Genomic DNA, 24,966 nt, shown 5'->3' on the forward strand with positions numbered 1-24,966 from the left:
CTGAAAACTGTCTCTAAGCCTGGATGCCTGATTTGTCTCTAGGGTTACCCTTGGCACAGTTAACTGCTAGAAGCCTTTCCCCTCTTGCAATATGGTAATTAAGACTTGTACTAAAAGCTTTGCCATAGGACTCTGTTGCCACATACGAAGCCTTATGATGTTAGAACAGTTCCACTTAATTCAAATTAGGGTTTGTCTCCAGGCTTCCTAATCTTATATATTTCTTGTACTCTGGAATAAAGTTGAGCTAATTCACAGACATCATCTCCTGGAGGGCTTTCTTCATTATACTCACAGCCATCTGAATAAGGTACCCTGCGTCTGCTCCCTACACCCTCATGGACCAATGAAGCCAATGATCCTGAGAAAGATCCACCCTCATGGACCAATGAAGCCAATGATCCTGAGGAAGAGGTAGAACCACAGGAAAGGTAGTATTTTCAGCATAAGGTGAGATTTTTAAATGCAGTAAGTATACAGAAGTATTTTTAAAGTTTGTGTTACTAGTTTTCCTAATTTTCTGAGAGTTTTAGCATTTAAGTGAATTGAATTGAATTTGAAAACATGCATTTTCTGAATTTATTGATATTATTGTTTGACTTTTCTTTGAAAACCTATTGATATTATAACTTGCATTATTTTATTATCTAGTCTTGTGTAACTAGGATAAACAGCACTTAATTATGATACATAAATCTTTTATACACATCATTGGATTTGACTTGATATTAAGTTTGAGAGATTTAAATAGTTTGGTCTCTGATTTCCTTTTCTTGGGATCTTTTGGTCTGGTTTGGATATTCGACTAACAGGGACATTCTAGAATGTGTTAAAAATATCCATTCTTTTTCTGGATTCCAAAAAAATATTGTAGATTTTCTGTGTAAATTCTTCTTTCAAAAGCTTTATAGAATTTATGACTGAATTAATCTGAGGTAGTGAAACCTGTTTAGGAGGTTGATTATTGATTTGATTTCTTCAATATCTTTAGGCCGGCACTTGTTTTCTAGCTCTTTTGTGTGAATATAATCACATTATGCATTCAATGAAATTGTCCACTTTGTCATCTAGTTTACAAAACTTGTGCCCTTAGCAGTTCTTCATAGTAATCCTTGATTAAACATTTGATATTCTTAAGGCCTGTAATAATACCCTCTTTTATTTTAATATCAATAATTTGGATCTCTTTTGTAAGACTTGATAGTGGCAGATCATTTACATTGATATTTTCAAAGAACCAAATATTAATTGACCTTCCTATTTTGATTTTGTATTTTTAGTTTTATTGACTCAAGCATTTCTTTTCTTTTGCTGTGTTGGATTTAATTGATCTTTTAGTTTCATAAGGTACAAGCTTTGATGTTTGATTTATATCTCTCATCTCTTATAAAATATGCAAGGAATGCTAGAAAGTTTCATATAAATGATACTTTTACAGTAACTCACATTTTTAATAATGTTATGATTTCACTGAACTGCAATATATTAAAAATAATTTCAAGTTTCTTCTTTGATTCACTTTGATGAGGAAGGGTTTTATTTAATCACAAGTCTTTAAAGTTTTCATATGAGTCCCATGTGTCACATAGTGGGTCAATATTGGGTTCCATTCTCTATAGCACTATACCCTGTGTTCTGAGACAAATCCCCTCTTTGATCCTGGAGCTCACCCCTTTGGCTAAATTAGTTGCCCTGAGGTATTCTATAGCTAGCAGTAGAGTTACAGAAGTGTCACCACACTAAGATTTTTAAATGTACCTAGTAAGCATCAGTTCTCAGTTTAAGAGGCTTCCTTAGAAACTCTTTATCTACTCAACCATCCCTATAACCCTAATTATAATTTTAAAATGGACTTAATTACTCCAGCTTTTATTAGATTCTAGTCAGTGTGTAAACATGTGTCTACTATGACCATGCCCACCTAGAAATTATGTGTGTATAACTAACTTTATGATAATACTCTAGAATGTTGAAAATTTCATTGACTCATATATTGAATCCCAGTGGAGCCCACGCTGATTGAAATTCCATCCTTGGGCTCATTGTTTCAGGTTAAATCAAGCTAAGAAAATAGTCAATAACCACAATGACTTTACAATACCCATATTACATTTATGAAACAAATATAGAACCATTTCATTTGTTGAGAGGCTATGATGTAAAGGTAGAGCTGAAATGGGACCTAATATTCACATGATTCACTCTGTGCATGTTACAGACAAAAAAACAGGGACTGAACTAAAGCCTTGCTCAAAGTCAGTAATAAGTATTGTTTGATTTTTCTAAGTACATAACCGTGCTCATCTCTTTCTCATATTCATTGTTAGTTTCAGAAATGCAACCATTGAACCATTACCAAGTTTTTGAAAGCTTTTTAGAGTACAAATATCATAAAGCTTTCACTAGAGAAGAAGGTGAAATTTGTCATGACAATATAGATTTCCTCTATCCAAGACACAGAGAACAAGACCTATGATTGTGTGGAGTCCGATAGATGAAAGGCTGCTGACAAAATGATTTAATATGGAATGTGTAAAGTGTCAATTATTAAATATTTCATACCTAGTGATAAGGGACAAGCAAAGATAAATTACTACTTCTGTGACACATTAGAAAATATGTTCAGCAGAGATGAGACACCTGAATTGTCAAGTTAGAAATGACCCCATTAGAGGGATAAGAAACATGGGAAAGAAGTAGAAAACTCTGCTTTACTAGGCATAACAGTGACAGAATTGTTCTTGATTTTCTTGTCAGGCTCTGTAAACAAAAGGCCATTTTTAGCAGAAATTAGGCACCAAAGAAGTTATTTTTCTAAAGCCTTATATTTAATCTAAATTAATCTTAACTGATACGATATGAAAATTGCATTTTTATATTTATGGAAAACCAGGTGGTATTTCAATACATATTAATACATATTCAACATGTATTAAATATGTATAATACTCAAATTCTGTTATATCTGTCCATCTGCTCATTTATTCTTTCTTTCTGATGAAAATATTCATAGTCCTTTCTCATTGCTTTTTGAAATATATAGTTCATTACTTATAGATTCTCTATAGGACATCAGAAATTCTCTTTTTTAAATTACCAGTATGAATAATATTGATTCTTAGTAAGGTTTCAGTTAAAGCTCTTACATTTAATATTTTAAATAAAGGTAGAACATTTATAAGCAAAAATACAATCTAAATTGTTCATGTAATTTATTAAAAATTCAGGTTTGCGACAAATAAACTCATTTTCATGGCTTTTATTTACTCTCATAAGCTTTTAATTTATAGTTTACATTTTATACAGTACCATATGAAACCAATTATCCTAATTAATTTTCTCTTCTGTTTCATGTTGATATACATAAGACATTAGCAGGAAAGGCTTATGGTATATTTCTGTTGTTTGTTATTTTTCTTACTTGCATCTTTTCTAAAAAAGATATTTATAATTTAAGCTATGAAGGTTTCATCAAACTATAATATTCATGCAAATTACATTAGAACATTTTAAAATTGATATAATTTCTTGAATGGAATAAGCATCTATGTTATTAAAATCTTCTATGTGATCCTCATGAAGGATGAGAAAGAAAAAAAAAAGTTTAAAGGACCAGTTCCTCAAGGGTAGATATTTAAATTGCTTCCATTACACTTCATATCCTAAAGTTTCCATCACTCCCAATAATGTCAGGGCTAGGAGACCCTGCTTCAGCATGTGGATCTTGACGGAGCGTTGAAAACCAGTACCTTAACAATCTACCACTTGCTCATAAACACTAAGAGTTATTTAATTGTGAACATGGCATTTACTCTATCCCTAAGAAACTAATACCTTTTTTGTCCTAGAATGTTTTCCTAAGGCAACATGCAGAGTTTTTTTGTTTGTTTTTTCTTTTTTTTTTTTTTTTGGCTCAAGGAAACCCCTGAACTGTAAGCCCACACAAAAATAAAAACAAACAAAAATGTCCTTGAAATGAACTTATACAGTTTAAACACAATATAGTATAACAGAGCGAGCATTCCCATCCCAAATGTAGCTTGGAACACTGAAATAAAAATAAATAAATAAATAAAAAAGGCTAGGCCAAAGTAAACATAATCATATCTACATTTAGATATGTGATCTTAGATCATGTGATATGATGTGAGCTTCAAAAATTGTGGAAAGCTGTGTTGCACGGCCTTGCTGGCTGCATCTCACATGGTCTCTTTCTTGTCCTGTTTTCTGTATGCTGCGAACTTCTTTCCTTAGCATGTGAAACATGTTCCTGGCATCTCTAACTTCTTGAGATTTCCATTTTAGCTTCAGTTTAATTCTTACAACACACATCATGATGCTAATTTTTTTTTTTAATGAGTCCTGAACTTGCCGCACACTCCCTATTTTCCCGTCATTGACATTCAAAAAGACTCATAAAACCAACATCATGTGGAAGCCAAGGTGAACTTTAGTCTTGGAGAACCTAAATGGATGAACAGATAATAATTAACCTTAGAAAGGCAATTCCCTAGATGACTCCAAATAATCAGGGTCCCAAAAGAGAATACACAGGACGGGCTCTTGTCTTTTCCTGAGATATATGTAAGGCATCTCTCCTACTGTCTAAATATTAAATAAATGATGCCTTTTAAATTGTGTGAAGCCTTCCTTTCAGCTTCACTCTCAATGGCGGGAAATTTTTTTTCCGTAGATAAACAGCTTTTTTTCTTGAAAATTTTCTGCTCCTGTTGCTCTACAAAATTGAATGGTAGCTAATAACACTCAGGTTTCCACCTGAAATATGTTCTTCTTACATTTCTTCCTACAAATTTACTGGTCTATCATCTCTGAACTAACCTGATACCAAGTCTCCGGCGTGCACAAAATGTCTAATTCTTTACCAGAATGTGTGATAATTTCTGCACAAATTTCTAATGGGATCTTCATTTCCAAATGAAACCTCATGGACCTGGCCATTTTCCTACATATTCACATCAGAACTCTGGTCTCCAAAATTTCCAAACAGATATGTCTACAGCATTTTACACTTCTCACAATTTCCAAATGCTTCCAGTACTCCAATTCCAAAAATGTCTAAACTACATAATAGGTAGAGGAGTCATTACAGAGGCCTTACTATCAGCAATGATTTTATATATTTTCATCTATCTATTGCTGTGATAAAGTACTAGACAAAATCATGGTAAAAGGAGGAAATATTTAGTTTATTCCATTCTTTGGAGTTCTCAGTACACATATAAATTTTGGGACATCAGGCACTGAAACTTCCACCATCATCTAATAATGCCCCAAGCTAGAGAACAAGCCTCTAGTTGATGAGGCTTTGGGAGAGATATTTAAGACCCAAAGCATAAGAGGAATATTCATGGACCATATGATCACATTATATATCACACTCTCCAAGTGTGGGCAAGGGCAGCATCCTTAGCAATACTACCCAACTCTGTCCATTCTTCCCCTGTCCTTCCTTCTCTCCCCACCCCCCTCTTCATCTTTCCCGTCTAGTTTCTACTCTTTCCTTCCACTTTTATCCCATTCCCTTCCCCTGGCTTCCATCTTCATTTTCTTTTTGGTTTTCTCTTTATTTTACCCATTACATATATTTTCATAAGCAGGTTTTTAAAAATATTTATTGTTGCAATTTGATCACTATAAAGGATCTTAATGACAAATAAAGTTCAAGTAAGAAGGGGAAATGAAAAATGTTAGTATATAGGGTATGAACTGTAAATGAAATGACTATACTGTCTATGATAATTTGAGCATTCTTTCTCATAAAAGCAAACTTTTATTTTACTGTCTGCATTCCCCTTTTCCATTTTTCTAATACAAGACGATTAAGTTAAAAAGACTGGATCAGCCGGGCGTTGGTGGCACACGCCTTTAATCCCAGCACTCGGGAGGCAGAGGCAGGCGGATCTCTGTGAGTTCGAGGCCAGCCTGGTCTACCAAGTGAGCTCCAGGAAAGGCGCAAAGCTACACAGAGAAACCCTGTCTCGAAAAACCAAAAAAAAAAAAAAAAGACTGGATCAAACCAATAATCTTCTACCATTAAGAAAAGTATCTTTTATATTATTAAGATATGAAAACAATAAAGTTCAACGATAATTTTATAGACAACCTTTGCTATTTTTGTTCAAATTTCTTTTTTTAGAACTTTTATAATAACATAGTTTTTATTCCATTTTACTGTAAAGATCTAAGGGATGAAACTTAGTGGGGAAGGACACACAGGCGGTTTGGAGAGAGGAAAGGGAAGAGAGAAGTGCTGTAATTGTATTATAATCTCATAAATGAAAATAATAAAGTATAGTTTTGATCAAAGGACATATTTATAAGGACGACAGTTGAAACTAATGTCCATAGAACAAGGTCAATTGTATTTTATACTATTTCAGCTTAAGGATAATTTATTAATAGTTGAAAGCACAACACACAAAATACTCTCCCAGATGTCATCCCAATAATTTAAATTAACCAAGTAAGTTATGTTGTTTATAGTTTTGTAAAGAACATGAACCACAGAAGTCTATTATTTCTAAAGAGAACATAGCTTTAACATTTTCTTAATAAGTGTTCTTATATTAATGGCTAAGACTACAGAAAAAGTAATCATATAACTAGGTTGAAATGCCACCTCCACCACTTACTATCTGTTTTTTACAAAAATATATTCAATTTATTTGTACTTTGTCAGAATCTGAGAAATAACAGTACAGTGTGGGCTGAGTGGTGGTGGTGCATGTTATTAATCCCAGCACTCAGGAGGCAGAACCAGAAGGATCTCTGTGAGTTTGAGGCCAGCCTGGTCTACAGAGTGAGATCCAGGATAGGTACCAAAACTAAACAGAGAAACCCTGTCTTGAAAAACCAAATAAATAAATAAATAAATAAATAAATAAATAAATAAATAAATAAATAAGCAAACAATTCTGTGTGGGTGTATTGGGAATTATTCTAAATATTGATGAAGGATCATTGTTGTATTGTTATAGACTATAAAAGTTTTACCTTCACTTTATTAATTAAACACAGTCTTGTACATCAGTAAAGCGATATATTAAGGTAACAGAAATAGAACAATGAGAACTATATTCTTCTAAAAGTCCTCCAACTTTTTTTGTCTTTTCTTACTATGCTCTTTACCCAGTGTTGGAAAAGTCCTTTCAGTGGTTTTAAAGTGTTCCAACCTGGGAGAAGAAATGACTTGACATGGAGTGTTGGAAGCGATTAATGCCTGTCTAGAGAATGCAATGAAACATGAATACCTTCACTGTAACCCAGGCAAGCATTAATCAGTACTTCAGCACTGCCTGGAGTGACTTCCTGTGATAATAAAAAAGGAATTTTTCCCCAAACAAATGTCAAAAATGTGTGTTGCAAGTATTTTTCCAGAAGGAAACAGTTTTTGATGAAAGCATTTTCTTTTTCTATGAAATGAAACATTTTTTGATTTGACACACAGCATGTCAGTTCTGGGTGGTTAGGAAAATATAGCACTTATTACTCCAAAAAAGAATGAGGGCTGTAAATTATATCAAAGCCTATTACACAAAGTGAATGCTCTGCAAAGCCAGGTAATGCCACCTATATACATAAGGGTTATCAAAACCCATTAAACTCGACCCTTTTAGGTTTCCCAGCTGAGATTAATTTCCTAACATTCCCCTTTTAAAGGAAACCTTTCTTTCTCAGAAGCTCCTGTTCTCATGGGACCTTTCCACCATTTTCCTGATAGCCAGAGGCTAACCAGCAATTCTCTGGATCTCAAAGGGCATTTCATTTAAATTTATATTGAGAAATTTACAGTCTTATTAAGTTGCCTTCCCCTGAGATTCATTTTGCCATGTTTCATGAGCATGTCATTTTAAATAGGTGTCATTTAAAAGTTTGCCCCATATTTTTATGGGCCACAGTACAATTGAATGAGGTTAAATAACACTTGCACATTTCTGTGTGCAGAACCCACAGAAACATTTTTCCATGTTTTGATTTCACACAGCTTATTCACAAGTACTGGTAATATGTTCTGCAAATGCCCAAAATATTGGATTCAGAATCCTCAGCCAATAACTTTTAGAAATGGTTAATGATTAAAAATAGCATTGACAAGTAAGAATCAGTAACTTACTGTTTAGAGTTGTATATATAAAATGGTCTACTTGAAATAGTATTTCTTAAGAGGGTAAGAAGTTGAAGAGTTTCTTTATTCTTTACAAGACTAAATGCTTTATTTGTAAATATACACATCCAATGAGGATCCACAGCATGCCTCAAATGTAATGCTGCATGTTGAAAACTCTAAATAAATTCATTTTTGTTACAGTCTTAAGGAGAAGTTCAAATTATTTTCGAGGATTCTTCCTTTTTCAACGTGATATGCCAAGCATTTTCCAATATGGAAGCCTTGGAAATAAGTAGTTCAGACATCAATTTAGAACAAAGTCCCTCAGCAGTCATTACCAGCAGCAGAACTGCTTAGGCGGTGACGGTAATAATGACTGCTTTAATTTCCTAGAACTGTAGAAACAAAGTAAGACACACTGATATCTTAAAGTAGAAATGATTTCTCTTGGAGTTCAGAAAAATGGTTTGAAGCATGACATGCTCTCTCCCATAACTCCAAAAGATCTGTTTTGTTTTGTTTTGTTTTCTTAGCAGCTTTAGGAAGTGGGCACCGCCATGGTGTTCCATATCTTGTAAGTGCACATAAGGAATAATTGCTTTTATGGTCACATAAATTTATTTTTTCTTTTGTGTCTTTGTTTTCTTCTCTCCTTAAAAGGAAATTATTGTTTAAAATTAATTAAAACATAACCACATGCTGATTTTATTACAATTGCAAAGACTTTCTAAATATAATGGCATTCATAAGTACCACAAACCAAAGCTTTGGCATAAATTTTAAAGGGATAGAACTCAACACACACACACAAACCATGAAAATGGCAATGACGTATACTCATACTTTTTAATGCCAAAAGTCATTAACAATCACTAATCCTCTTTATTTTACAAAAAAACGAGGCAGGCTTGTAGCCTCTTTTTTATTGTGAATAAACAGAGTCTCAGTTAGTTTCTAAGAGCTAGTGAAGGCATAGAATCCCAGTCCACTTAATGATGATCTTATTCTATAACTACTATGAAACCAAGATAATGCAATAGTGTCTGTTTGATTGGATACAATTCACTGGAGTGGCATCTAGCACAGTGGTTCTTAACCTTCCTAATACTGGGACCCTTCAAGACAGTTCCTCATGTTGTGGTGACCCCCATGTTTTCATTGCTGCCATAACTACAATGTTGCTACTGTTGTGAAGCATGATGTAAATATTCGTGTGTTCTGATGATCTTAGGTGACCCCTGTGAAAGAGTCATTTGACAACTCCCCAAAAAGGTTGCTACCCAAAGGCAACACAAAAACTGTAAGTCCTGTGCTTCATATATTCTGATTTCTTCTCCAGTAACACAAGGAATTGCCCTTGTTTCAATAACCATCCACATTTCAACATTTAGAGATCCCGAACAGAGAGTGGAGAATGTGACAAGGAACTAGGAAGACAGGCACACCAATCTAAACATGCTGTGACTCAAAACTTCTCCACATTGTCGTTGTGGTCTGAGGAGCAGCACAGAAACCAGAGTCTGCCCAAGCCAGGGACTTGTATTTCAGCTGTGAGGCACAACATCAGACCCGATGAGTGGACTCCATGTCCATGAGACCCCTCTTCAATGTGTAAAAGTGTGGTGATATTTTAATAGTGCTGAAATGTGATTTTATTTGTAAGTTAATAAATAAATTTGCCTGGAGATCAGAGGTCATATAGCCATTAAGCAGAAGTTTTGTGGTGGTAGCCCACACCCTTAATCCGATCACATGGCAGGCAGAGTCTCTGTGTGGTCAAGGACATAGCCAAACATGGAGAGACGAGCCTTTAATCCCAGTACCAACCATAGAGACCAGGAGGTCTGTATAGACAGGCAGTGACAAGGAAGTCATGTGGCTGGGCTTAGAGCCAATGAGAAGGCAGAACAAGAAAGCAATAAAAACACAAGTCACACAGGAAAAAAACACTCTCTCGGGGAAGCTAAAGCTAGGTGGCTCTTGCTCTGATCTCTTTGGCTTTAACTCTGTATTTGGTTCTGTGTTTCTTATTTAATAAGTCTGTTTAGAAATTCATCTACATAAAAGCAAAGCGATTACAGGAAAAGGAACCTATTCAGAACTGTTGGTGCCTGGGACACATGGCCTTCTTCCTGGCATAAACATCAAGGACCCTGAGTCACCCTGTGACTGCTCAGTGCACCTGGAGACCTGACCTCAAGGCACATGGACCAATGGTGGTGGCAAGGTAGAGGACCAATGACTTCTTTTCCAGGATGCTGTCAGATGAACGAGTGTGATCCAGATTCCAGGTTCTTCCAATCTCAACTAATGACTTCTTAATAGTTATTGAGTTTTCACAGTGACTATCTTAACATTTTCCATTACATGTATCTATAATGAGAATGTTAGCAAGATATGAAATAACAAGGACCACACCACACAGAGCAATCGTATGTTTTTTCCCCAGGCTCTAAAATATATCAAGTAATGTGTTAGACAAAGGATCAAATGCTATGATGGTGACCTATGTAGGCACAGGAAGTGCTGATTTAATTTGACAAATTGAAACAGTACATAACAGAAGAATAAACTGAAGGCCCAGTTCAAGTACCCATACCAGAAATTTAATAACACTTCTTTTTTTTAATTTAATTTAATTTTATTTTACAATACTATTCAGTTCTACATAACAGCCACAGATTCCCTTGTTCTCCCCCTTCCTGCCCCCCTCCCCTTCCCCCCAACCCACCCCCCATTCCCACCTCCTCCAGGGCAAAGCCGCCCCCGAGGACTGAGATTGACCTGGTAGAATCAGTCTAGTCAGGTCCAGTGCCCTCCTCCCAGATTGAGCCAAGCGTCCCTGCATAAGTCCCAGATTTCAAACAGCTAACTCATGCAATGAGCCCAGGATCTGGTACCACTGCCTAGATGCCTCCCAAACAGATCAAGCCAATCAACTGTCTCACCTATTCAGAGGGCCTGATCCAGTTGGGGGCCCCTCAGCCTTTGGTTCATAGTTCATGTGTTTCCATTCATTTGGCTATTTGTCCCTGTGCTTTATCCAACCTTGGTTTCAACAATTCTTGCTCATATAAACCCTCCTCTTTCTCGCTAATTAGATTCCAGGCGCTCCACCCGGGGCCTAGCAATGGATGTCTGCATCCAGATTCCTCAGTCCTTGGATGGGGTTTCTGGCACAACTATTAGGGTGTTTGGCCATCCCATCACCAGAGTAGGTCAGTCCCGGCTGTCTCTTGACCATTGCCAGCAGTCTTTTGTGGGGTTATCTTTGTGGATTTCTGTGGGCCTCTTTAGCACTTTGTTTCTTCCTTTTCTCATGTGGTCTTCAAATAACACTTCTAAAGCACAAAAGCACACAGAATGCTCTGAATCATGAAAACTAATGATATATTAAGGCATTTAAGTATGACAATATCAGAGAACATTTTATGTACTAATTACTCAAAATTGATTAAAATGACTTTAAACAAGAACAAAAAAGTCAGGGAAAACAATCTTCATTCTCATCTACCAACACTGCTACATCCATAATTCCCCTCAGATTCTTACATAATTAAAACAGTCTTCCTTTCCTTCAGGTATGTCTACTTGAAGATATAAGATATTTCAAACAACATTCTCCCTATTTATTTCCATGAATATAAATGTTTGTTATGATGTACACAAGAAAACAGGTCCCATGGAAATTATTCTATATCTACTTCAAAGTGTTAGGGCTCTAAGTTCTGTTAAGAATTAAGAATGATATGGTTTTCATTTTTTTCTGAATATATGAATTGCTTAACTCCAGAAGATACCTGGAAATTACTTATCAATATAAATAGTGCAATGGCAAATCTACTTTAAATAATTAACTACAGAAAGATTGTTAACTTTCCAAAAAATGTTAATATATGGCTCAATAGTTATATCTTGGGAAGAATAGAAGATTTCAGGTCAGGAGTAGTCATTTATTTTTAGTCTGAACAGTATATGATGATATTAATAAGTCGTGTATTTTTCATGCCATTATATTCCTCTGTTGGTAAACAACTAGTACAACATCATTGTTTGTGGTCTTGTATATGACACTCTAAGATTCTGTTGTATTATTATTTCTAAGACAATCTTCAATAACATTCTTATATATTCTATTTATTATATCACTAGTAAATTAATTCATAAATAAATTTTAATTCTCAATGACTAATAATTTGGGGTAGATTTTTCTGGAATTACAACAATACAATACTGATCAGTATGTGGTTCTTCTGTATATAGTTTGTCAAGGTTCATAATCAATATCACCCCAACCTCCACTAGCAATGTGTTTCCTCCCCCTTCACCTCCTATTCACCTCTGCTTCATCCTCTCCTCTTGTCTTTTTCAATTCTCTTGTCCTCTCCTCTCTTCTTTCCTCCTCCTCTCCCTCCTCCTCTGCTTCCTCCTTCCCCTTCTTCTCCTCCTCTTTTTTTTCTATTCCTCATTAAATCCCAGTTTGCCTCAAGTACGATTTTAATAAAAGATGATATACCTGAGAAATAAAGTCACTTATAAAAAATTGATGAAATTAAAGGATGTCCTAACTTGAAGGAAAAACTATGTTGTAACATCAATTGACTATTCCATTGAGGATTGAGCACATAGGAAACCACATGTTGTGGAATATTTAACTATGTAACGATCTGTTATATTTGTTTATGCTTCTTAATATTACTTTAACCATGTGAAGGTGTGTTACGTTTGTTTGTGCTGCATTTGTTCAATGAAGTAAACATGTGTTGCTGTTCCACCTCACCTGCCTAAGGCACCTGATTGGTCTAATAAGAGCTGAACAGCCAATAGCTATGCAGAAGCAGGATAGGTGGGGTGGGCAGGCAGAGAGAATAAATAACAAAGAATGAAGGAAGAAGGAGAAGAGAACAAGGGAGAAGGAGAAAGACACACCCAAGGCAAAAAGACAGGAAGCCACCAGCCAGCCAGAAACAAGAAGCAGGAAAGGAATATGTACAGTAAGAAAGGTAAAAGCCCCTAGACAAAACATAGATGAAGAGAAACAGGTTAAGTTATGAGATCTAGCAAGAAATAAGCCTAAGCCAAGGCTGAGTATTCATAACTAATAAGTCTCCATTTCATGATTTGGGACTAATTGGTGGCCCACCACCACACACACACACACACACACAAAGCCTGAAACAATCACAAGTAGATTGAATTTTTCATCTGTTAGGAAAGATGAGATTTGATTATCAAGTATTAGAGCATAAAGACTTTTACAAAATCTATGGTTGAGATGCCAAAAGTAATATTCATTTTAATATCATTATAAATAGCTAGAAATATTTCTTTAATCTCTTTTAATATACTTTATGTATATATTTTAAATGGATTCTTATTTCTTTTTATTAAATAACTTCTCAAAATATAAACTTTGAAAACATGAAATTTAAAAAAATATTAAGAAGGAATAATTAATTCTATAATTAAGACTTGGAATAATGCAGAAGCTGGAGAGATGGTATGGAGATTAAGAGTGCTTACATCTCTTGCAGAGGACCTGAAAACAACATTTGGCCTCTCTTAGGACTTGCAAGGACATGATATACATAAACTCAGGCAGGCACACACTACTACATATAAATAAAAAACAATAAATCTTAAAAAACTGACATCTTGAAATAATAAGTAATCATAATATTGGGTTATGCATCATTTATTTCAAATATCTCATCAATAATTTTGGATTTCTATAATATCTATGAAAGTTAAAAGTTATTTGTAACATAAATTTTAAAAATGCTTAGTTGTATTTTTGAAAATAAAAAAAGGTTCCTCTAAACTTCTCTGATGTTAATTATTTGATTAAAATGGGTTTTAGGAGAAAACTCAGAGGAAATAACTAATCTATTATGAAAGCATATTTATTGAGGGCTTATGGCACATCAGGATTTATGTTAGGGGATTTGCATGCAAAATCTTATTTTGTTTTTATTGTAGCTCCATGAATCGTATCTTAATATTCCTAGCATAAAGGTTCATAGCATTTAGTGACTCCTATAACTTCCTTTTTAAAAAAATATTGGGATTGAATCACAAATTCCAAATGAAAACAAAGCTAGTGATGTTTCATTATGTTAAAGTGCTGTACCCCACACAAATCAAGAAATATAATTCATTTATTCTTGCCATCAAGCTTCTAACACAGCCCTCAGTGCCAACTGGATATACTGCCATCATCATAATGTAATCCACCTTACAATAAACTATTAGACTACTAAACACTATTTGTTAACAATTACATTCTTTGTAAACCAGCTGGAATCACAACACTATGTTTTACATTTATTTATTTTCTCTCTCTCTGTCTTTGTCTCTATCTCTGTCTCTCTCACTCTCTGACTCTCTGTGTATATGGGGTCACATGGTATGATATCTGCATTCCGGCTAGAAAAGTCTTGCTGAAGTCAGTTTTCTTATTCCATCCTGTGGGCTCCAATTGTTAGAGCATGGGTTTAACATGGGTGGTTAAACCTTCTTGCTGGCCATGGAGTGATATTTTTTGGAATATGAGTCTGAATAATTTATCTGTTTTTTTTTTAGACTGAGATGTATCTACTCATCATCTTTTAAATAAAGTCATATGTTATGTGGCATCTATGGTCTCATGCCATACACATTACCCAGATAACCTAAGTGTCAGAAAAATTTTCTCACCTGGGTAATTTTGAATGTTACTTTTTTATGAAAAAGGGCATATTGCAGAATACTATATTTTTGGGGGGACCCTGAAAAATTAGTGCTTAAAACTAGATTATTATAGTTGTTGCATATACAGAATTTTTACTATTTTCTACAAAGTACAAAATCTACTTATGATACTTAAAGTGAAGAATTGTAATGCATACATTAATTTGCTACTTTTAACTAGTATTCAGAAATTCTATGGAAATAGAATTTAAAAAAGAATAGTGGACTTAAAGCACAAACCAACGGACTATATGTTGGACTGTGCAAACTAAAGTTACAGCAATGAAGAACGTATTCCAAAGATATGTGCATAATGATGAGTCAAGGAGGGGTCATGGTTCATTTGGAGAATACTTGCTAAGCATGGGCAGGCTTCTGAGTCTCCACCAATATAAAAAGGCAGGAAGTGTAAAGTGAAGGAGGGAAGGATCAAGAGAACTATGTAAGCAATTAAGCCAAAAAATAAAACATGTCATAAATCAGATATAGATTAAATACTACAGAAAAATTGAAGGACTAATGAGAAAAAATTGATAACTTTATTATAATGAAGTCATAATTAATGATTAAAATGTTCACTCTTAAATATGGAGGTGTTAAGTAAAACTGTAGTACCCATTGATGACTGTGTAGACTTTTCAGAATGAAGTGACAAAAGGATTATATATTATAATTTTTTAAAAAATTTTCTAATTGCAGAAACATGAAAGCCTATTAATTATTTCATATTAGATGATTTACTTCAGATAGAGCCATCTTAATTTTGGTTAGAGAAAAATGTCTGACTTTATTTTTAGGAGATGAGAGTAAAGCTCACAAGACAGAGAGAGTAATGGGATATATGTTTCTAGATATACATTGTGTGACACTATTCACAAGAAGACATGAGCAAACGTCTACTCATCCTCAACAGGGAACTGAAGACAGACAAAGGTAATGATACCACCAAATCCAACTTGAGCCAGTCAGTTTCATGGAATATGGATGAGGAGTTACTTCCTATCTTAAGGAGAGATCCTAATGGATGGGATGTTTCCACCTCCCCTCAGAATACCATGTTGTTCCACCAGTCTTTTAATATTCTGCATCTTAGTTAGCTTCCCTCCAAGAATGAAGGTTGTATCCTCAGAGGCCAGTGCTACAGAATAATAAGAAATGATAGAAGGGTGATATTAGGTAATGGATATATCTTCAGTATATAGAAAGAAATTTATGAGGAAAAAATAGATTTAAAAGTAAAAGTAGAAAAATGAACAGAGCTTGAAAGATATATAATTGTTACCCCAGGAAGTCAGGACACAAAAGAGGATGGGGGACAGAAAGGTCTGTCCAGGACTGAAAGAATGCAGATGACCAGGCAACAACACAAAGAAGTCTGAGAGCCAAGCAGAAGTCAGAAGTGATGACTCAGTTAGCAAAGTGCTCACTTACAAGTAAGAGGACCTCAGTTTAGTCCTCAGTACACATAGAAATAATTAAATATGGTGGGCATACCTTTAATGTCATCTCAGGGGAGGCAGAGAACAGCAGTCCCTGGAGTTCTTTAGCTAACCAGACTAGACTATATGCTGAGTTACAGGCCAATGAGACACTGCTTCATAAAAGATGGTGCTTCACACTCAAGTAAAAACACCTTTGGCAGTCCTCTAAGTTCCACAAATACAAGAACTTGTGTGTACGTTCAACCCAACATATATGCACTTGTATATGCATGCACACTTTCCCATATACACACTGAAGTCTTAGAGATATTCAATCAAATGAAGACAATAAGTCAACAAATTAAGGATATGCTTGTCATTGGATTCATATAAGTTTGGTGACAGAAATAGTAAAGATAAAAACTAAAGTTCATTACATTATCCAGCCATCAATGGAAGAGTAGAAGAACATGGGAACTGGGCAAACTGGTAGCCACAGACAGGATGCTCAAACATTGAAAAACACAAAGGGATACATTTTCTGAAACAAATATAAAAAAAAAAAACAGGCAAAACTAAAATTCTTGGGTAGCAACACCTCATGTTAAAAAGATGCTTCTTATTCTCAAATAAGAAAAGAGGTTTCTGTTACATCCATTATTAGGGCGATCACTGGAACTTTTCACAATGTGTTTCCATGTGCTGAAACAGCTGAGGTTAGGCAGAAAAGGATCACTGGCATAGTGATGTTCATGATCAATCTATTCCCTAAGAGTATAGTTTCATGAAATTTGGTAATAAGCAGCATTCTGGCATGGAGAGCTGAGGCAGAGGAGTCGTATTCTCTCACACCTCACTAGCTCTTTTGTATCATGAAGAAATTTGACATGCAAATACAATACTATTTCATTGTATATAAAACCACCAAGAAAATTAACTACAGGTCTTTTCCTGGTATGGGAAAACTGATGACCATTTAACTTTGAGTCTGAATAACCAAGGAATACTGAATTGTAAGATTGAATGGAACTGCTAAAACCAAAGACTATAATGCACTAAATAAAAATGAATATCAGATACCAGCTAAAGGGAAAACTTCTAGAGCCCAAGATCTCAGTAGTGAATAGTTTGTGAGACAAGCTGCATTTTAATTTCTATCATTTAATAAATGTGTATTTACCTCAACAGTTAAGTACTGGGCCCTCATGTAGATTATTTGTGTAGCTACAAAGTCAATGCATTTATGAAGGTTACATTATAATGTAGGTGTCAGATTATACGTGGACTAAAAGTTGGGAAAGCAAGATCACTACCTCATGTTTAGTGAACAATGTGCTCTGGAATAGAGTCAACTAAGAAAAACCTACAACACTGGAGAAACCACGAACCAGTCTGAGGGAGAGACAGTCAGAAAATATGAAGTAAAATTTGAGGCTTTGGGGCAAAACCTTACTGGAACTATCTATCCTCTGCTAGACAACTGGAGGATGGAGATTACAAAATTGAACTGTTTCATGGAGGCTGCCTCACTCACTAAAGACTTGTCAGTGCCTCCTGACCAGTGGAGTTTCCTCACACAGGAGAGTGCTGTGGAATAGCTAGCTTATGTGGTGACATTTTATTTGTGCTCTAACAAATAAAACTTATCTGGGGATCAGAGGGCAGAGCCAACCACTAGATTAGATATAGAGGCCAGACAGTGGTGGCACACACCCTTACTCCTATCACTTGGGAGGCAGAGATCTGGTTGGATCTCTGTGAGTTCAAGACCGCACTGGAAACAGAGCCAGGCAGTGGTGGCACATGCTTTTAATCACAGGACTTGAGATCTCATGTCTTTGCTTGGGAAGCACACAGGCCTTTAATCCCAGGAAGTGATGGCAGTAAGCAGAAAGTTATATAAGGCGTGAAGACCAGGAACTAGAGGCTTTTTAGCAGCAGTTCAGCTGAGATCCATTTGGATGTGGATTCAGAGGCTTTCAGTCTGAGAAAACAAGATCAGCTAAGGAGTTGGCGAGGTGAGGTTGGTTGTGGCTTGTTCTGTCTCTCTGATCTTCTAGCATTCACCCCAATATCTTGCTCTAGATTTATTTTATTAATAATTTCATTTAGTAATTTGTGTTACAAACTTAATCTACCTTCCATTTATAATCCACTGTTGCCTGTACACAAAAGAACAAGGCACCAGAAAAGTAACTATGACAATAATGCAGGAGAAGGATGGTATTGCGCTAGGCCATCTTTGGTAGGGTGGGGAGAAAGTAAAGTAAAAACTGAAGTGTGAGCTAAAATTTGCTGATGCATTTTTGTAGGATATAGGGAAAGGGAGATCACAGGAAAATAGGGCTTGTGGGTGAACGGAATTTAGCATTGATATAATGATGGATTCTTTCAAAATTAAAACTCCAACCAGGTTTAATTTTGAAGGTTCCCTGTGGATTAGTAACTTTCATATTTAATTATCACTTCAGTAAAATATAAGGAGGGAGTGTGGAAAAACAAGCATGTTCTCTCTATTTAATAAAAGCTCCATCAATTTATATCCTACATACTATGCACTTAGGTTTGATTAACACTGATTAAATTATCCTTATCTAAATATGACTTATAATTTATCCAAGTCATCATTTAGAAATTAATTGACCAGTTCAATTTTCCGTAAGGTTTTTACCTCTAAAGTTAGCGAGAGAAGTTGAACTGAGATGAGGCAAGAAAAAAGTGGCCCCATGAGGAGTTTAAGGTCAGCAGGGGCTACATGGATCCGTGTCTTAAAGGGTGAAAAACATTCAAGCAAGAAAACAATAAAAAATATAAACAAGGCAGAAATGATAATTAGTAAATAACGAACAAGAAGGCCAAAGGAGGCTTAAGAACTTTGTAAATGTGCATAAAGGGACATTCAAATTCTTAGGACCTACCATTGCCTGGGTTACTTTTTTAAAAAATGTCATTCCATTTAAAAAAATGTTATTCCATTAAATTATTATCCCATAATTTCTATTTTATTTTTATCTTCTCCTTTTACTGAAAATAGATTTTTTTTCCTGACATAATATATCCCGATTATGGTTTCCTCTTCCTCTGTTCCTCCAATTTCCTCCTCAGCTCTTCTGTCCAGATAAACTCCCTTTCTGTTTTTATTAGAAAACATACAGCCTTCTAGGAGATAAAATAGGATAAAATAAAATATGACAAGACAGAGCAAAAACTAACACATCAGAGTTGGTCAATACCAACAAACAGAAGGAAAAGAGCCAAAAGAAGGTATAAGTATTAGAGATACAATCATTCACAGCTGAGGAATCCCATAAAAACATTGAACTTGAATCCATACTATACATGAAAAGGACCTGGTGCAGATGCGCACAAGCCATGCTGCTCCAGTCTGTTATTTCATATGGGCTTTGATTATGTTGGTGCAGAGAGCCTTGTTTTCTTGGTGTCCTCCATGCCCTCTGGCACTTAAACTCTTTCTAACTTAGGAGGTGGAGAGGGGCTGATTTAGGCCTGAGTATTCCAAAGTCTTTCACTCTATGTATAATGTCACCTGTGGGTCTCTGTATTTTTTCCCATCTGTCTCAGGAGTAAGATTCTCTGATGCGATGGCTGAACAAGGCAATGATCTGCTTACCTGTCTGGAGTCACCAGGATGATTCTTATATAAAATATTTTAAATGTAAGAAAGCTGCAGTTGGAATTCTGCTCTACACTGATGGATGATTATGTCTGCTCCCGTCCTTGGGATGAATCAGGATGTCATGAAGGCATTCAACATTGGCTCAGGAAAAAAGAACACTGGAATTTCCAGAGATAATTTATCATCAAATAATTTTCTACCACTGATTTATAGTCACAATATATCACAGCACGCCAAATAGTGCAAAAATCATAAATAATATCCAATGTAGTCTGAAAACTTTTGTTATAATCACTCCTCTGATTTTTCAGCCTCGCATTTGAGTACTAGACAAATCCTATTCTCCCCTGGATAACATCCACAGTCTACTGCCTTTTCATCAAAACAACCAACCAACCAACCACCAAACAAAGGCCCAAAATGTATCCTAAGACCAAGACTAATGGGCTATATCTACTGAAAATGAGCTGCCTTCCAATACAGGATGTAGAAAACCACACTGTCCCACTGGTGCTAATATAAACATGTAGACATTGCCTAGTTCCAGTGCTAAGAAATTTAAGCCAGTGCCTAGGTTTCAGTGTCAAGGATTTAACTTCTGTTTGTGGGCCCTGAAACCACAGGAGACTTATCTTTAGCTTGAGACCTTTTATTGATTACATTGGCAACTCATATTTGACATTATAGCAAACTTCCCAAACCATATGAATAAAGGATATGTCTCTTTATTTAGTTTAGGATTTTGGTTACATGCGGATGAATTTCTAGTAGTAAGGGACTACTTATGAGGGTCTTGAACTTCCAATCTAAAGTTATCTATTTAATCTCCTTTTAATAACAATAAAATAGGCTCAATGTTAGAGATCTGTTCTAGTCTACAGCAGATATTTTATCAGCCTCAGCAAAACTGATATTTTTAGCAAATAATCTTTTTTGGTAGAAAGTATCCTTTGTAGTATAAAATGGATCCTACATCTTTAGCCTCTTCTCTCTAAATGCCACCAGAAAGTCCTCACCACCCCTGATTAAAATGCCCTTTGTCATTGAAAAATGTTCCAAAGGAGGTTAAAAACTGCACCTATTGAAAATTAACAGGTAAGAGATAAAGGACAGTCTGGGGAAAAGTCTTGTCTTAAAGTGGCATTTAAGTTAATGAGAATGGGTAAGGCATGAACTTCCCCATCTTCTAATATTAGTTTTTCAGAAAGTAAACTAATAATCAGATTTTATCATTTCTATGCACTATTTTTAATGCCTATTAGTACTTTATCACAATACTAACTGCTCTAACACACAGCCTCTAACCACAGGATAATAAATTTGAAAACATATTACAGCGTGAGTTTTTAAAGAAAAAATAATGTAATAACAACAAAAACTTTCATTGCTTTTGATGAACACAAGATGTTTTGATGAAAACAAAACATCTGAACTAATTAAAAAGTTGAAGAATGGAAAATTTACTCCTCTTATTGATAAATTTCATACTACCAAACATTGCATCAATTTTCACTTGCAGTATCCCACCACAACTTAATATAGCAACCTTATTCTCAATATTTGCTATGACTTTGAATTGTTACTTGAGTGCATATTGTTGAAACATTATTAAAATTTATTTTCAGCTGTGTTCTATCTGTGGAAGCAAAATATTCCAATATATCACAATCCCTTCTACCTTTTAAAGAATCAAACACTTTCATTAATGTAAAACAACTTCCCAGTCCTTCTCAAGCTTTAATACCCATGTAAGAACCGCTGATTGATTTGGGGGAAAAGATGAAAATGAGAAACATTTTTGATAATTAACAATTAAATGTTGTGTAGTTAAATACTATGAAGATTTAATATTGTTATTTTAATATTAATTTTATGAAATCAAACCATATTCACAGGAAGATAATATATTCTAAAGAATCTAAGATTGCTCAGGATCTAGTTAAATCCTTTTGCTTGAAAATGACAATTCTGACACCTCAATTATCACTATCTGACTTTATAAATTAAGGATTGTCTACACTATGCTGGCCCTATGTATCCATTTCATTGCACTGTAGTGCTGTGTAAGACATTTGGCAGAAACTGAGAACGAAAGGTTGGGTACGTAGGTGTCTGTGTATGAGCTAAATCCCAGGGGTTGACAAGAACATCAAGCTACTGTTCTTGCATAAATGTGTCACTACAGCAGCAATTAATGAGGCAATTCCATGTAGTTTACCTGGGAATTAAAAGAGGTTTATTTCAGGGGTAATTTACAACCAATAAGGGATCGTTACAGGATCTGGGAGAGATGAGGTGTAGTCCAGCGTGATTCTCTGGAGAACTCAGGCTTGGTCTGCAATCCAGCATCCAGGATCATGAGGAGCCCTGACAGCAATCTGGTTTGAAAGGGTCTCATCTCAGCCATGCCCCAGGGGCAGACCATAGGCAAATGTGGCAGTTATTTGCTGCCACCTAGGGGCAGTGCTTCGAGGTCAAAGCTGGAATAGCTACCCACTACATGTCACAAATCGTGTTTTGCTGAGTATTGTTTTTGGTTCATAAATACTATATTTTATATACTGTTTTTATGTGATATCTAATGCTAATTAAAAATTAATCAAAGCTGACAATTAACTCGGAAAGTCTAAAACTATGTCTAAATACTAATCTAGGAATTGTTTAGTACTGTGTCCTGAGTTGGTGTTAATCCAAAATTCTTATGTTGAATATTCTTCCCCAATATGAAAATAATAGAAGGGTGGCCAATAAGAAGTAATTAGTTTTGGAAATATAAGGTGCATAAAACACTACCTGACAATACTATGAGTAGCTAATAGTATTATTAATGCTAGTTAACAATAAAATAATGTGTATCAAGTATAATAGCATTAAACATCAACAAATATGTTTATTAGGAGAGTTGCATTAGAGATTAAGAAAATGATAGCAAAAATTGTAACATTAAAAGAAAAAGTATTAGAAAAAAAGAAAGATGGAAGGAAAATGAGTAAAGGAGGGAAGCAGGGAGAGGAGATGGGGTAGAGAAGAGAAGCCAAGACAAAAGTTGAATAGCTTCTAAAGTAGGTAAGAGTCAGAACCAGTTATCACTGATAATTTACAGAACTGCTGTTGCTGGATATTGAAGGGCACACCTTGGATATTGAAGTGCCATCATGGTCTCAGACACCGGAAGTCCTCCATCTATTGTTAAAAAACAGAAATGAGGAGGCTGCTTTCTCGTATGAAAGGGTTGTTGGGGTAAAGTTTCCATCTTAGAATATATCTTTTTAAATGTAATGTCTGTTACTTTAAGGTCAATTTGTAGAATTCTCCCTTTTTCCTTTTTGTATTTTTTCCCCACTTCAGCTTTAAGATAAGATGAGTTATAAGACTGGCTACACTGTAGAAGGGCAAGGAAAGGGTTAACCTTTAATGTGACAAAGGGTGTGAAAGCCTATAGTCATTGAGGACACATTTAATATATTGTCAAGAGGAGGAAAAGGAAAGACTTGTCATTCTCCTGCTACCTAGATCCCCGAACAAAGTCAGTTCAGTGGTAACTAGTTCAGCCAGTCTGCAGGACAAGTGTGCCCCTCCTTTCTTCCCCTGCTCTCCTGCCCTCTCTTCTTCTCCTGTCCCTTAGTCCCCGCTTTGTTCTCACCCCAAATGGTTGGTTAGAACGTTCATCCTTTTAAGTCTGACAGTGCTCTCAGCTCAAGACGGAGAAGAACACAACCTTAAGAGAAACAGCAAGAACCACACAGAGCAGCTTTCCTTCTTGGACTCGGGCATAGATTCACTGGCCTTCCTGCTGTCTTTAAGGGCTGCATTCTAAGGAAACCGAGGCCTGTGTCTGTGGTCTCTCTGCTTTAACAAACTGGGGTTTCTGAAAAGCTCCATATTACATAATGTTTTAGAAGTTGTGTTCTTAACTTTGTAGATTGGAGGATCACAGGTAATATAGGAATTCAGAAAACTCTCCCGGCTCTTTGGAGTTACAGCACAGTCCTATAATACAATGTGAGAACAGGAAGTGCTCTGCCATTACTTCTTTTTACAGTTGTTAACTAACATTTGGATATGGGGCTAACGGATTCCTTTGGTTAACAACAATGATTTGGCACTTGGAAGCAGAGGGAGGCAGATGTTAGTGAGGTCAAGGCCATGATCTATACAGCAAGTGCCTGGACAGCCAAGGGTAAATAGACCTCGTCTCATAAAAACAAACAAACAAAAAATGATTTGTTTCAGATACTTTCAGGGGAACAATTAAAATAAACCAAGCACTAACTGTCTTTGTTCAATGCAGTAAAATTATTGGGCTTACTTTTTTAATAGGCCATTACTTGAGATTTGGCTTTGGCTATAATAAAATTGAAGTGTTTTAATCGTTCTCCTTATTCAAAGATTATTTTTAATTTTATGCTTATATAATTTATAACACATGTAAGATTCCATTGACGTTGACTGGCTGGAGCTCTAAGTATGTATTCTTTTACATCATGCTCTGCTCTTTTCATGTTCCTTGTTTCTTTTATTTCCCAAAATTCCACCCTGCAATCTTGAAACACAGTGATCAGTTTATAAATCGTGTCTAAGAATCTCCAGAAATAGATAAAAGGGTGAATTCACAGCCTCATTTGCCATCAGGCTTGCTGAGTTATGGTCTATATTCCTTCATTATTAGTTGTAGATGATTTTAGCTGTTTTAGAATTAAAGTATATTAAGCTTTTAGACTTAGAAATAACTTAAGGAATGTATTTTAGCCAGCATAAAGCTTAGGGTACAATTTATCCCTCCTTGCACAATTACATTGAAAAGCTGTTCCCCAGGTCAGCCAATCCCCATCACTTTTTTGGAAAGTGTCCGTCCAGCTGTTAAAGCTGCTGACTTAGTCTTTCTTGCCTCCTTTCTGCTCTGATCCATTCTGTTTCCTACATATTGCCTGCTCATGAGGCTTGGATATCTCTTGTCCTTACAAAAGCGACTCCTGTATAAGAAACTTGAGTATTATTCTTGGTTGAAACAGAGAGCTTTTCTTATTTTCTTCAAGAAATTATCAGGATTT

The sequence above is a fragment of the Peromyscus maniculatus genome, chromosome 10 (genome assembly GCF_049852395.1).
Source record: "Peromyscus maniculatus bairdii isolate BWxNUB_F1_BW_parent chromosome 10, HU_Pman_BW_mat_3.1, whole genome shotgun sequence".
In the NCBI taxonomy this organism is placed as follows: Eukaryota; Metazoa; Chordata; class Mammalia; order Rodentia; family Cricetidae; genus Peromyscus; species Peromyscus maniculatus.